This window comes from Typopeltis vanoorti, chromosome 9 (genome assembly GCF_054136105.1).
Source record: "Typopeltis vanoorti isolate ZY-2024b chromosome 9, IOZ_Tvanoo_1.0, whole genome shotgun sequence".
Classification (NCBI taxonomy): Eukaryota; Metazoa; Arthropoda; class Arachnida; order Uropygi; family Thelyphonidae; genus Typopeltis; species Typopeltis vanoorti.
Window position 1 is genome coordinate 60,145,327 of NC_143557.1, and position 16,288 is coordinate 60,161,614.

The window sequence follows — 16,288 nt, forward strand, 5'->3', positions numbered from 1 at the left end:
TGAACTAGAAACAGAATACACTTCATTTATTTATTTTTTTAAATCCCTTTCTAGGGACCAGTGCAAAGACATTTAAACATCTTTGCATTTTGTTTATGAAAGACATCGTCATCATCTTCTTCAGGTTACAATGAGAGCACCAAATGATTAAGTTTACATCATTATTAATCTCCTATCAACAATTTTCCTCCAAATCAGTCCATTACTTGTAAGCACTCCAATATTGTCATATCTAATATTTCATTCTTCTAAGACAGTTCTGACTGAATCAATCCACCTAGACCTTGGTCTTGCTCTGGGCCTCTTTGGCATCATACACCTCAGAACTCTCATATCTATGGTCTCTAGTCTTTGATCACAATATGAGTACAATTTGGTCAGCTAAAATCCCAAATTGCCAGCCCATCCTCGTTTGTTCAGTACCCAGTAGATACCTACTAATGGGAGTACACCACATGAAGGTGAGGATTGGACATTATATGACCATTAGGTCAGAAGCCCCAATCGGTTCTCTGTATTCCTAAAAGGCAATGTGGATGTCTTCTACCAGTTACTTGGCTTTGACCCCTAAGCAACCCCTTTTTCTGTTGTATGAAGATAAATACAGTAGCAGTGTTTGTAGATTTGTTATTAAGAGATGCCCACAGAGGCTGTTAAGCTTAATCATGTCTCATGGTTAAGATCACTGATGGAAAGTTTTTCATTTAGCAGCAACAAGAGAATCAGCAATATGTCATACCTTTCTACATTGTTGGAAGAATTAAAATACATTCGTAGACAGGCTTATACACTGGCTATTCATAACTATTTTTTCAGGAAATAACCTATAATAACTTTAATGCTTTACTATATTTCGGTAATGTTACATTGACATCATCAGGGATCACAAAGCAATGATATGTGCATGCAGGTACTAACGCTGGGCAAATGAAGCTGAAGAAAAACAACCAATCAGGCCTAGAGTCCTAAATGGCATCCCCTAGTGGGTGAAATTGAGTGGCATTGGCTGTTGAGGTGAAGATCTGATGATGAGTGCTTCTCAATTTAGGCTGTTTCATGCACCCATATTTGTTGAGGTTTGGGAAGTTTCTCAGGACTGAGACAGATTCAAGGAAGCCTTTCGATATACGTGTTTACTGTGGTGCAACAGAATAGCCTTCTTCCAGAATATCCTGCGGTGAGTGTTCAAAGCATAGTGAACAAGTCCAGAGTGGCCACAAAGATGGAAATGGGTATAGTCCTTGTGTTCAGAAATTCTGATATTAGCTGTCCTGCTTGTTTAGTTATAACAGGATAGTTTCCAACAGCAAGGGACCTGGTAGACATCTCGTAGGTCTAGGGAATGTGGCAGGTCTTTGGTGGTGCAGATAAGGAGTGGTTGTGAAGTTGTATTTCATCAAGATTTTTGTTAATTTTTCAGATGTGTGTCACCATTCCATATATCTGGCACACATCTGAAAAATTAACAAAAATCTTGATGAAATACAACTTCACAACCACTCCTGACAGATTTTGTGTAATCGCTGCTCTGAAGGGGAAGAGGAGGGATGGTTACAGTTACAGGGTTTTAATTTTTTTTTTTTTTTTTAGATTGTGTGAGGGTTGTAGCCATTGGCTAAGAAAGCGATGAAAATATGATAAAGTTCACTAGTTAGGGAACTGCTCTCAGAAATGATTAATTTTGCACTGTTATATAGGGTTTTTATAATCCTATATTTTCGACGGCAGGTAGTGTGACTGCTGGTGAATGCCAAGGATCCATCAGGTTAGTGTGTAATCAGTGTGCAGGAATGGAAGACAGTTGTTTTTCCTTTTCTAAAATCAACTGGAACCTGGGATGTTGAGCGTATTGAGACAATGTGGCCAAGTGGAGAATACATTAATTATCTACACAGCATAGTCAGACAGTAGGTTTATGTGAGACAGAATTTAAGGCATTTTCTTCAAAGGTCTCTATGAAGAAGTTGACCAGAGGTGGAGAAAGCAGAGAACTTATGGCTGTCCCCTCTATTTGTTTGCAGAATTTTCCGTGCAAAATGAAACAGCCCAAGTTCATTTTGCAAGGAAAATTCTACAAACAAACAGTTCTAAGGTGTCTTTGAGTGGGACATTAGTGAACAGAGAAGAAACATCAAAATTGACCATTATGTTAGTGTGTTGGAGTTTGAGTCTGTACCGGCTTTAAAGTGAGATGAGATTTTTGTGTGTGAAGGTATGTTGCCAGTATATTATGAGACTTTGGCTAATTTGTATGCAAGTAAATCAATGCCATCCACAATGGGATGTAATGGCACATTTTGTTTATGAATTCTTGTTAGCCCATATTCCCTGGGGTGTGGGGATCTAGAGTTATATGGTTTTGGTTTGTTGGCGAATTCCACAGGCTAAGAGGTGATCTTTTTAAGGATCATGTAAAGTGTTCTGATCTGTGTATTCAGATCAGATACAGTATACTGGCAACACACTTTCACCCATAAAAAACTCGCCACACGTTAAAGCCAATACAGAAAAGCTAACATTCCAACACACTGACATAATGATCAGTTTTGATGTCCCCCTCTTGTATTCACTAATGCCCCACTCAAAGACAACTTAAGACTTCACTCAAGCTATATTTACTCCTGCCATCTCAGCCCTGTATCAGTTCACAATTAACTTGGGTTCTCAACTTTCTCCATTCGCTGCTCAAATTCTTCATGAAGACCTTTGAAGAAAATGCCTTAAACTCTGCTCCACATAAATCTACTGCCTGGCTGTTGACGTGTTTTCCATTTGGCCAAATGGCCTGGATATGCTCAACATTTTCTTAACACATCTAAACAATAAACATCCCAGGATCCAGTTTACCTTAGAAAAGGAAAACAACAACTTTCTCCCATTTCTAGAGACTGATCACAAGCCAGACTGATGGCGCCTTAGCATTCTCCATTTAAAACCAACACATACTAGATCATCAAGGGAGGAATGGGAAAAATATGTGTGAAAGTTAAGCTATGGTATGCAAATATGATAAAGATATGAATGTCTTCGAACATGGCTGTGTACGAGGGTAGTCTGAAAAGTTCTCGGCCTAACAATGAAAAAACAAATTTATAATTTCAAAATCTTAAGACTAATACATTTATTCCAGAGATGCTTCAGCACCATTATCCTGTCCCTGTAGTGGTTCTCAGTAAGATCTGCAAAATACCATTCTACAGCTGCAATCACCTCTTGATTCGAAGAAAAATGCTGACCAGCAAGGAAGAGTTTCAGTTTTGGGAAGAGACAGAAGTCAGAGGGAGCCAAATCAGGGGAATAGAATGGATGTTCCAACAATTCATAGTGCAGATCCTTAATTTTCCCATTAACAAAACACCTTTGTAGGCAGGTACATTGTCCTGATGAAATATGATTTTTTTCTTCTGCAAATCGGGTCTTTTCTCACAATTTTTTTCAAGATAATTAATAAACACAATGCCTTTAGTATCCCAAAACACCGATGCCATGACCTTTCCTGCTGATGGAACCGACTTTGTCTTCTTTGGCACTGAACAACCAGCTTCTGTCCACTGTTTTGAGTGCTGTTTGGATTCTGGTGTGTAATGGTGAATCCAAGTCTCATCCATAGTAATAAATCGACGCACAAGATCAGATTTATTCTTATTAAAACGCTCCAAGCACTGTTCAGAGATTTTCATGCAAGTGCATTTTTGATCTGCTGTGAGCAAGTGCGGCATCGATCTTGTGCAAAGCTTTTCCATTTGCAATTCTTCATGCAAAATATATCCTACATGTTCTTTTGAAATACCTACAGTCTCAGCAATTTCACATGCTTTGACTTGCCAGTCATTCAATATCATATCGTGCACTTGATCAATGATTGGACACTTTTTGGACATCCTTCACGTGGATCATCTTCAAAATGAAAGGCCATGTTTAAACTCAGCAGTTCATTTTTTAATTGTTTAACATAAAGGAGAAAAGTGCCCATAAACTTTTATAAACTTCAAATAAATTTCTTTTACAAAGAATTTTATAACCGCACGATACTCAATTTTATCCATTTTGAGGGATACAGACAACACTTTTGCTTCAGACAGCTGTATAAAACAAACTACTTGATAGAATGACTTGCAATTTCACATGGATGCTTATGACAAATGTACCAACTTAGAAAAAAAAATCTTGCCGATAGTGTTGCCATCTATGGCCGAGAACTTTTCAGACCACCCTCGTATGTGGTGAAGGGGTGGAAAAATATGCTTTAGGTTCAGATGTATTAAGTATGTCTGGGGAGGTAAAAGAGAAAATTCTAGAACAATACCAAATAGACTGCATATCTAATTATAAGAATAGGCTAGGTGGTAATTTATTATATCTATATAGAAATGGCAGGAACATTAGAAATAAAGGAGTCGAGTTCGTTGCTTTATTGAATACGATGTGGCCTAAGATTGTTGGCATTAGTGAAACCTGGTTATCAGAATCAGATGGTAAGTGAGATGGAGTTTAATGGATATATTATTTTTAGAAATGACAGAAGAGATAGGAGAGGAGGAGGAGTGCTACTAATGATATCAGATGACTTAAATCTAGTTAGGATAGAAACACAAGAAAACAATGATGGTGACAATGTCCCATGTAGCAGTGAATTTGAGTCTATCTGGTGTGAAGTAATGGTTAACAGAATGAAATATATGGTGGGGTGTTGCTACAGATGGTGGCTCAGTTGCAGGGAAAGAAGAAATGCATCGCCAATTTAGCCTTATGGGTACAAAATGATCATTATGGGTGACATTAATTTTCCAAACATGGATTGGGTAGAAGAGAAATCTCATGATAAGAAAGAAGAGGAATTTATTGAATTGTTGCAAGATAACTTTCTCAAGCAGCATGTGAAAGAAGAAACTCGAGGTCAAAGAGTGTTGGATTTGCACATAGCATCAGAAGGGGTCTCTGTCAAGAATATGGCTATTTTACTGCTAATTGGTGACAGTGATCATTCTGTACTTTCTTGAGAAGTATCTAATTGTATTGATGCTCCAATTAAAGCAGGTTACATGCTGAACTACAAAGCTGCAAATTATCATTAACTTAAGATAATACTTTGGTCCCATGGTATCAGTTACTAAATGGGAAAAGTGTCAGTAATGCATGGGAATCTTTGAAAAAGTGCTTAAATGAGGCGGTATCCACATGTATCCCTAGTGTTCAAAGAATAAATAGGTCGGGAGTGAAATGGATGTCCAACCTTATTAAGCAAGAAATCCACAAGAAGATGATGTGGAAAGAATATTGTGAGAATAAGAGTGAGAGGAGTTATGAAATATATAAAGCTCAGGCCAGAAAAGTAACGAATATTGTGAGGAAAGCTAAATCAGAGTATGAAAAGAAATTGGTCATGAAAGCTAAAGGTAATCCAAAAGAATTTTATTGTTATACTGCAAGTAAAAGAAAGAATAAATGTGGAAGAATAACTTTATTGAATGCAGATGGTAATCGAGTGTCGGAAGCTAACGAAATTATTCAGTTAATGAGTGCTCACTTTGCTAAGATATATCAACCAGGCACACAGTGCTACTGCTACATTTGATGAAGAGTTAGAGATTCATGAAAATGAGGTCGAAGAGCTGTTGCATAATCTGGATAAGAATTTGTCTATAAGGACAGATGGAATATCAGCCTGTTTGCTAAAAGAATGTTCAGCCAAACTGGCTATGCCTTTCACATGTTTGTATAATTTGAGTCTCAGCTCAGGAATGATACCCCAGGAATGTATGATAGTTCCATTGTACAAGGGTGGTGCAAAAACTGATATGTCTAACAAATGACCTATCAGTATCTCTGGTGTGGTAGTGAAGATTTTAGAGAAGTTGGTAAGAACCCACCTACAAAAATGGGTAGACAAACATGTCTACCCATTTCTGTATGCGATTCTGTATTTCTGTTCCTATACTCTTCAAGGAACAGCATGGGTTTACTAAAGGAAAATGAGGTCGAATGTTCATATTTTACAACAATGTTATGGCCAAGTTGGGAATAAAGGGAATGGAAACACTATGATAATGTTGGATTTTGCTGATAGGACACCACCCGAAAGGCTGTTGCATAAACTGGAGAATATGGGATTGGAATATAAATTGTTGACTTGGATCAGGGGATGGTTGACAGACAGATATCAAAAAGTGGTATACAGTGGGTGTGAATCTGCCAGATTTAAGGTGTACCTCAAGGTTCAGTCCTTGGGCCATTATTGTTCAATCTATACATAAATGACATCAGGAAGGATCTAACATCAGATGTGCAATTGTTTGCAGACGATGATGCGAAGATAGGCAGGGCAATCAGGGATGCTACTGATATTCAGCAATTACAAAATGATTGTCAATTTAATGTTAGTAAGTGTAAAGTTATGCACTTTGGCATGATTAGAGTTCCAGTGGCATATTATATTAGCAGGGTTATGCTACAAGAAACTGAAGTGGCAAGGATTTTGGCATATTGGTGGATAGGAATTTAAAGTTCAAAGGTCACATAGCAAAAGTTGCAAATACAACTCAGAGGATAACCGATGTTGGAGCAAATCTTGACATGTAAGGATAAGGAAGTCATTTTGCCTCTTTACAAAGCTTTGATAAGACCATACCTGGATTATTTTGTGGAGATTTGATCTCCCAGGTTCCAAGGGGATAAAGACGCTGTGAAACGGGTGCGAAGAAGAATTACAAAGATTATATCTGAATTATGTGATTTAGATTATGACAACAGATTGCAAGTATGTGGATTGCAGACTCTGGTTAACATTAGAAGATGGGTGATATTATAGAGCTTTATAAACTTTTGAATAGGTGTTATAGGATATCAACTGATGAAATTTTTTGTTATATGGAAGGTGGGGAGAGAACTTGGGGCATCCATGGAAGTTAAGTTTATTTGTAGTCAAAAAAGGGGAAAGGGCTAGGTTTTTTCTCCCAGAGAGCAGTGAGTGAGTGGAATAATTTGCCCTTAAGAGTAGTGAGTGCATCTAGTGTGAATGAATTTAAAGGAATTTAAGCCTTGCAGAAAGATTTATACGCTGGTTAAACATGATTATTAAATACTTAAGAAATTGACAGCGTATACTAGAAATATAAATTAAATCAAACTTTAATATATACTTTCCAATATTTCGGCAATGTCACGTTGTCACCTTCATGGGAACTTAAGATAAAGACACGTGCACGCAAGTACTACACAACAGCAAATGAGAAATGAAGAGAAGAAGCTACAGTTTTCCTAAAGTCCTGATGGTGCCCCCTAGCGGGCTATATTAGGTGTTCTTAGCCTTTGGGCTGAAGTTCTGATGTATGTTTCCGAAATTTGGGGCAGTCTAATGCATCTAAATTTATTGAGGTTTGGCATGTTCCTAAGGGCTGAGGCAGATTCCATATTTGAACTTGCTGTGGTGTATTACTGTGGCTTTCTTCCACCTTTATCTGTGGCGAGTATCCAGAGAATGGTCTGCAAGCCTAGAGTGGCTGTACTGGTGAAATCAGATGTAGTCCTTGTGTTCTGAGATTCTGATATTTGCTGTCCTGCCTGTTTGGCCAAAATAGGACAATTTACAGCTGTAAGGGACCTGGTATACACCAGGCAGGTCTAGGGGAAGTGGTTGGTCTTTAGTGAAGCGGATAAGGGATGCCAATTTTCTATATGATCTGTAACAAGAGGTCAAGTGATGTTTTTTTTTAGGATTTTGGAGATTTTTTCCGAGGTGCCTCGGATGTAGGGAATGGTGATGGATTTAGAGTAATCTTTTTTGTGAAGGGGCTGGGTTGTGGATAACTGGTTTTAGTATTTTTTGGATTTTTTTTTTTTTTTGGGGAGGGGATAGCCATTGGCTGAGAAAGTGTTAAAGATTGATTTAGTTCAATGGTAAGGGCTTTGTCATTTGAAGAGATTAGCTTAGCCCTGTTGAATAGTGTCTTAATAACTCCATATTGTTGTGAGGGGGGGGGGGATTGTTGGTGAATGTATCTGCCTGTACGGGTGGGTTTTCTATAAACTGAGAAAACCAAGGTTCCATTGATTTGGGGGTGTTGATTGTTTAAGTGTGTTAAGAAGGAGAGGAGTATCTGAGCCATGTGGCCAAATAGCGAACGCATCATCAATGTAGCGAAGCTATATGGTAGGTTTTTGTGGGGCAGAGTTTAAGGCTTTCTCTTCAAAAGTCTCCATAAAGAAGTTGGCCAAGGGTGGGGAAAGTGGTGAACTCATGGCTGTCCCCTCTATCTGTTTGTAAAATTTTTCCTGCCAAACGAAATAGATTGAGTTCATTGTGAACTGAAATAGGGCTGAGATATCGGGAGAATATTTACCTTGGATTAGCTCTAAGGTTTCTTTTAGGGGGGACATTTGTGAATAAGGAGGAGACATCAAAACTGACCATTATGTCATTATGTTGTAGTGTAAGGTTTTCTACACTGGCTTTGAAGTGGGCTCTGTTTTTTTATGGTGTGTGTTGCCAGTATAGTGTGAGAGCACTTTTGGTTAAATATTTAGCTAGTTTGTACGTAGGGAGGAATCAATGCCATCCACTATGGGACGTAATGGCACATTTTCTTTATGTATTTTTGGGAGCCCATATATATGGTGGGGATCTAGAGTTATATGGTTTTAGTTTGTTAGTAATCTCCACAGGCCAAGAAGTGACCTTAAGGAGCCTATGGAGTTTCTAATTTGTGAGTTGGTGGGATTGTATTCAATAGGGAGGTACGTAACCTGGTCTAATAGTAAAGCATTAAGCTTACCTGTGTAGTCACAGTATGATTGAGTACCACAGTTGCATTCCCCGATAACTATTTCTTTGTTTTTCTTCATTTCCTGTAGAGACTTGTATGCGCTATTGGATATGTTGGTTTTTGGTGGTCTTGCTTTTGTGAGAACCAGGTGCGTGCTGGCCATGTGTGCAATGCACACAGGTGCCAGGATAGTAAAGGCGCCAAAGAGGAGGAAATACTTAAAAAAAAAAAAAAAAAGTTTTTTTAAGTGATTTTTTTATTGGAGGGTGGTGGGGGGGGGGGTGCCAATTAAAGTTTTGCACACAGGCGCCAGAGACTACTGGCATGCCAATGGTGAGAACACAAACCACATCCAATCTAATATCGTTGGCAATGTGGTTTGGAAGGTGGCGAAGCTCGCGTTCAATCTGGATCATTAATTCTTCGGCCGGTATTTTCCTAGGAGCAATGGCGAAGTTGTGACCACGTGACAGAGCGTTGAGTGCTTCACGCTTCAAAATAACTGAAGAAAGGTTAACTACAGTGTTGGTTTGGACTTCGAGTTCATTTTTAATTTATCAAACTTGTTGATATGTCGACTCCATATTTTTTCGAATTCTTTATTTGCCGCAGTGCACGAGACATGCATTGTGTCAATTGTTCACAAATCCTCCTTATTCACAAATGTCCCCCTCAAAGAAAAATTAGAGCTAATCCAAGGTAAATTTCATCCTGATATCTCAGCCCTATTTCAGTTCACAATGAACTCAGGCTATTTCGTTTGGCAGGAAAAATTCTACAAACAGATAGAGGGGGACAGCCATGAGTTCACCACTTTTCCCACCCTTGGCCAACTTCTTTATGGAGACTTTTGAAGAGAAAGCCTTAAACTCTGCCCCACAAGAATCTACCGATATGTCTTCGCTACGATGATGATGTGTTCGCTATTTGACCACATGGCTCGGATACACTCCTCTCCTTCTTAACACTTAAACAACCAACACTCCAGAATCAAGTTCACCCTGCAAAAAGAGTAAAACAATAGCCTCCCCTTCCTAGACTCACTAGTCACCTGCTAACTTAATGGAACCTTGGTTTTCTCAGTTTATAGAAAACTCACCCATACAGATAGATACATTCACCAACAATCCCCCCTCCCCCTCACAATAATATGGAGTTATTAAGACACTATTCAACAGGGCTAAACTAATCTGTTCAAATGCCCTAACCACTGAACTAAATCACATCCTTAACACTTTCTCAGCCAATGACTACCCCCCCCCCAAAAAAAAAAAAAAATCCAAAAAATACTAAAACCAGTTATCCACAATCCCAAAAAAAATTACTCTAAATGCATCACCATTCCCTATATCGAAGGCAACTCAGAAAAAAATCACCAAAATCCTACAAAATCATGACTTGACCTCTTGTTACAGACCATATAGAAAATTGGCATCTCTTATCCATTCCACTAAAGACCAACCGCTTTCCCTAGACCTACTTGGTGTATACCAGGTTCCTTGCAGCTGTAAATTGTCCTATTTTGGCCAAACAGGCAGGACAGCAAATATCAGAATCTCAGAACACAAGGACTACATTCGATTTCACCAGTACAGCCACTCTGGGCTTGCAGACCATGCTCTGGATACTCACCACAGAATAAGGTGGAAGAAAGCCACAGTAATACACTGCAGCAAGATATGAAAGACTATTCATGGAATCAGCCTTACCCCTCAGGAACATGCCAAACCTCAACAAATTTGAATGCATGAGACTGCCCCAAATTTGGGAAACATACATCAGAAGAACTTCAGTCCAAAGGCCAGGAACACCTAATATAGCCTGCTAGGGGGTACCATCAGGACTTTAGGAAAACTGCAGCTTCCTTGTTTTGTTTCTCATTTGCTGCTGTGTAGTACTTGCATGCACATGTCTTTATCTTAAGTTCCCATGAAGATAGCAACATGATGCCGAAATATTGGAAAGTATATATTAAAGTTTGATTTAATTTATATTTCTAGTATATGCTGTCAATTCCTTAAGTATTTAGTAATCGAATTTAAGGGAAAATATGTTGGCTGGTTCAGGTGATTTATAGCCTCCCCCAATGAGTTCTTGACTCCCTATAAGTCTCAGATAATAATAATTCCAAGGAGTCAGGTACTAATTGAAGGAGGCCATACCATAGCACCAGCTGTCATACTATTCTCAACTTTCATGGATGCCCTCACATCCTTTCCCCACCCTCCATAAAATGAAAAATTCCATTTACTGAAATTCTGTATAACCCTTTCAGAAGTCTGTAAATCTCAATCATATCAATCCTCTTTCTTCTGTTGCCAGTGTCTGCAGTCTAGAAATTCTCAATCTGTAGTCCACAATACTAATATCATTTTTAACACTCTCCTTTTCACTCTCTTCACAGTATCAGAATCACCACAGAAACCAGGAGATCAGACCTGCATGCAATAGTCAAAGTGAGGTCTTATCAAGGTCTTGTAAAGAGGCAAAATGACTTCCTTATCTTTACATGTGAAGGTTTGTTTCAGCATTGCCATTATTCTCTCAGTTGTATTTACGATTTTTGCTATATAGCCCTTGAACTTCAACTTTCCGTCTACTAACACTCCAAGATCCCCTAGCCAGAATAGTTTCTTCAACCATAATCCCACCAATATAATACGACATTGGATATCTAATCACACCAAAGTGCATGACTTTATATTTATTAACATTGTAATGATGACCATTTTAACATGCCCACAATTCCAGCCTATTCAAATCATTCTACAAGTACTGCAATATCAGCAGCACTCCTGAATACTATCTTTGCATCATCAACAAATAGTTGTATGTCATGTGTCAAATCCTTCCCAATGTCATTAATGTATAGATTGAATAACAATGGACTAAGGACTGATCCTTGAGGCACACACTACTGGTTACCTTGGATGTTGCAGATATCCCCACATATGACTTTTTTTGATATATGTCAACCATCTTCTCACCCATGACAATAGTCCATAATCCAATCCATGCAACAATATTTCATGCTCTATTCTGTCAAAAGTCTTAGCAAAATCCAAACGTATCATAGTGTATCCAGTCCTCTTGTCTAATTCAATGGTAGCATTATTATAGAATATGAACAAGTTGCTAAACCATGACCTTTCCTTAGTAAACTCATGCTGTTCATTGCTAAGTAGATTCTCAGTCAATTCATTTCTGAATGTGAGCCCTAACCAAGATCTTCACCACTCCTGAGATACTGATTGGTTAATAGTTGGATACATCGGTCTTTGCACCACCCTTGTGCAATGGCATTACCATATATTATTTCCACATTTGTGGAATCTTAATTAGCCTGGTCAAGGGAATAGCCAGTTCAGCTGAACATGCTTTTAGCATCTGTGCTGTTATCCCATCAGTTTCTATTGCAGAATTCTTATTCAGTTTGTGCAACAGCTCTAGTACTTGCTCATCCACACCTTTTGACTACTTATATATGGAAAGATGACTTCTGCATTACTTTGGTTTCACTTCTGGGTCTGGCTCCCACTGATGAGACCTCAATGAAGGTCAAAACTGGTCTGGGCAGTGACCCTTTCCATAATGCACAGCATTACACGTCTATAAGGATATGTGCTTTGCATTATGGGATACTAATGCAATTAATGTGAAGTCATCAGCCTCTATACATAAGTGGCCCAGTTGTGCAAACTTTGTTTGCTTACACTTAGATAAAGGATGAAACCAAGAATATAATTTCTCTTGGCGTCTTTAATTTATAGTATAACCAAGTGAAAAAAACTTTCAACTCATCCACAAGTTTCCTCATATGGTGAAGAGGTAGCACTGAGTTCATTGTTACATATATATCTGGTGGATTAGCAAAATGGCTGCTCATTAGTTGAACAATCACTTCTGCATCAGTCACCAGCATGCAATCTGCATTCAGTAGAGTTATTCTTTCAAATTCATTATTTCTTTTACTTGCATCATAGCCATAGAATTCTTTTGGGTTGTCTTTAACTTGCAGAGCCAGTTTCTTTTCATACTCTGACTTAGCTTTCTGTACAACACTTGCGACTCTTCTGGCCTGCTGCTTATAATTATCATAACTGACATCCTTATGCACATGATATTTCTTCCACATCATCTTCTTCTTACGATTCTCTTGCTTAATTACATTACACATCCATTTCACTCCTACTCTATTTATTCTTCAAACTCTAGGGACACATTCTGATATTTAAGTATTTTTTAAACACGTCCCATGTACTGTCGATATCCTTCCAATCCAATAGGTGATAGCATGGCACAGAACCCAGCGAAGCTCTCAGGTGGTCATAATTTCCTGCTTTGTAGTTCAGCATGTAACCTTTTCTGAATGGAACACTCATAAACTTAGCCACTTACCAAGTGAGTACTGCATGATCACTGTCACCATCATAACAGTCAACTTCTTCACTACTTAGGGGCTCATACATATATACAGTTAATCAATAACCACCAGTATAAATACTGCCACTCTATATTTACAGTGGTTCTCTAGGCCTACATCTCACACACCACTCAATGCTTTGGAAAGGTTTGGAGAAACATGCTGTTACTCCTGACATTTCTAGAGCATTTGATCATGGGCCTAAGGGTTCCATCCTGTTGCCTACACTCTTTTTCCTATATATAAATGCCCTCTCATTCAACAATACTCCTGCCCAGGTTTGCTGATGAGAGTATACTTCACTGCTACTTGTTCAACAAAACCAACAGTACTCCAACATCTCAAGCTTAAAGATCTTCTACAACTAGTACTTGAAACAATAATTACCATACATCCTTCAATGGGATAAGGATAACCTGCTTACCTTCAATGATATCAAAATGCAGTCTGGCTTTTATTCTTGCATAAGGGGAAGGATCAACCTACTCTTACCTTCAGTAATACAAAAAAAAAAAAAGATCTCTCTCTCTCTCCTTGGACTAACATTTACCTCTGGCCTTTCCTGGCATGAAACACTATGTCAGCAGCTTCTCTTCCTCAGTCTCTACAAGACTAGGCATTCTTTTTTGCTCAATATACAATTTTTCACTTAATTCTGTACAAATCCTAAATCTGCCTATCTTTTAAAATACTGTTCATATATTTGGATGATGCAACAAAAACATCCCTAAAAACTTCAATGGTATACAGAGGAAAGCAACAGCTGAAAGATTATCTTTCTTTCACTAATTTACTTCAACCACTATCTCATAGATGGTTTCTTTCAGCTCTATGTCTTTTCTACAGGTGTGCATCCATGGACACTGCTCCAACTAAACCGATCTCCATAATTTCTTGGGGGCTGTTAAAACATGAGCACAAAAACTATCCAACATCCCTTTATTGTCCAATTGCAAATGCACCCAACCTGCTTCTCCTTTTCTTCTTTTATTCCATCTGCCTCTGTTCACTGGAACAAAACTTCCTCACGAACTTTTCTCCAACAGCTACAACCTTTAACTTTTCAAGAAGAATATCAACAGATGCTTTCTTTCTTTCCCAACCTTTACCTGTACCCAGGGGTGCGCCAGTAGTGTCCGGCACCTGTGTGCAAAACTTTAGTTGGTGCCCCTATATTCCCCCCCCCAATAAAAAAATCACTTATTAAAAACGTATTAGTGAGTAAAAATGAAATAGGAAATATATTAATTATAAGTTTATTCAATAAAAAGCAGAAATTACAAATATATATATATATATAAAACAATAAACATACAAGAAGGGTACAAAAAGAACAAAAATAATTTGGAAAAAAATAAAATAATAAAATAAATAAATAATAGTAACTTACAAGTATATAAAATGGGAACATATTAAACATTATTGGGTAAAGAAATGGTTAAATAAAAATCACTTAGTGAATTGAACTTTTCTAGTTTTCCTTAATGAAAATTCTTGAATAATATCATGTATATCAAGTTGATCCAAAATATCTGACTCTATTGATATAATGGCAAGATTTGAAAGTCTGTCTTGTACCATTGTGGAGCACAAGTAGTTTTTAATAATTTAAAGTTTAGAAAAGGACCGTTCTGCAGATGCTACAGATACTGATGTTGAAAGTTTATTTTTCACTTGGTTAGAATATAATAAATTTAGTTTAATCCTTTATCCAAGTGTGAGCAAACAAAGTTTGCGCCTGAAAGTATCTTCAGGACTGGGGTAAGGTGGTGCAACACCAGGCGACTCCTTGCAAAGGTGGAGCAAGATACCAACACTCCTATCTCAGTATCTCCCATAATGCAAAACCCATCCCCTTGCAGATATGTCTAATGTTATGCATTTGGTATTGGCCCTTCCCTTAATGCATAACATTAGACATATCTGCAAGGAGATGGATTTTGCATTATGGGAGATACTGAGATAGGAGTGTTGGTATCTTGCTCCACCTTTGCAAGGAGTCGCCCTGATGTTGCACCACCTTACCCCAGTCCTGAAGATACTTTCAGGCACAAACTTTGCTTGTTCACACTTGGATAAAGGATTAAACTAAATTTATTATAGCTACAGATACTGGTAATGACAAAAGAATCCAAAGAGCAATTGTAAAGTTTGGATAAACTGTGATTAAGTCGTTTGAATAAATATACTGAATTATCTGATATATATCGTTTTTAAAATTAAAAATAAATGGTTGACAGTGTAAAATTTCTTCCCATAAATCATCTGTGTCAATGTCTGAATGATTCTCGTGTGTTAATTTTTGTCATAACTTTTTACAAGATAATAAATATTCTTTATTTTATAAAGTACTTAACAAATACAAAAACTGAAATGAATTCATATGTTCTTTTAATAAAGTAAATCTTTCCTGCAAAGATTGTAATGTTTGATCTATTATGCAAAGAAAAAAAATTACTTTAAATGAAATTTTAGGATCTACTATATTTTCGTTTTCGTAATCAAATTGTGTTGTCTTTTTATGTCGCCTTAGTGGTCTACTACTACAAAATACAGATTCTGCGTCAAGTTTTGCTGCAATTAATTTTGAGCTTTCTACAATTTCTTTGAAAGTTTCACCAGATCTATAATCATTTAAAAATTGATTTAGATCATTCAATGCATCTAAAGCAAGTTGGAGATTCACAGATGAAGACTGCAGTATTTTGCTGACAAAATTCACTTTATTTAAAATATCATAGCAAATCTTTGGTTCCTTTACTATCCTGGTGCCTGTGTGTGTGCATCGGACACATTGCACATATGGCCAGCGCGCCCCTGCCTGTACCCTACATGTGAAAATGATGTGTTACAGGTTCTTCAATAAATGGAATGCCTACATGTTAGCCTGTAAGACTATGTTCATAATAAGTGAAATGAAGTCAATAATCATTTATTTACCTGGAGTAAGAGAATCACTGAAACTGACTTCTCAAATCAAACTAGATGAAAATGAGAACATTTCTGAATGGCTGGAGTAAGTCCTATTAAAATATTCTTTATATATATATATTTTTTTTTTTTTTTGTTTTGTACATAGTAAAAATCCATTCTCTCACCCCCC

At 37.6% G+C, this 16,288-nt stretch overlaps 1 protein-coding gene across 2 annotated transcripts in view; it reads right to left on the bottom strand.

Moving 5' to 3' along the window:
• Positions 1 to 16,288, bottom strand: part of LOC150103080 (nudC domain-containing protein 3) — a 116,968-nt gene that overhangs the window by 45,124 nt on the left and 55,556 nt on the right. The window lies entirely within an intron of this gene.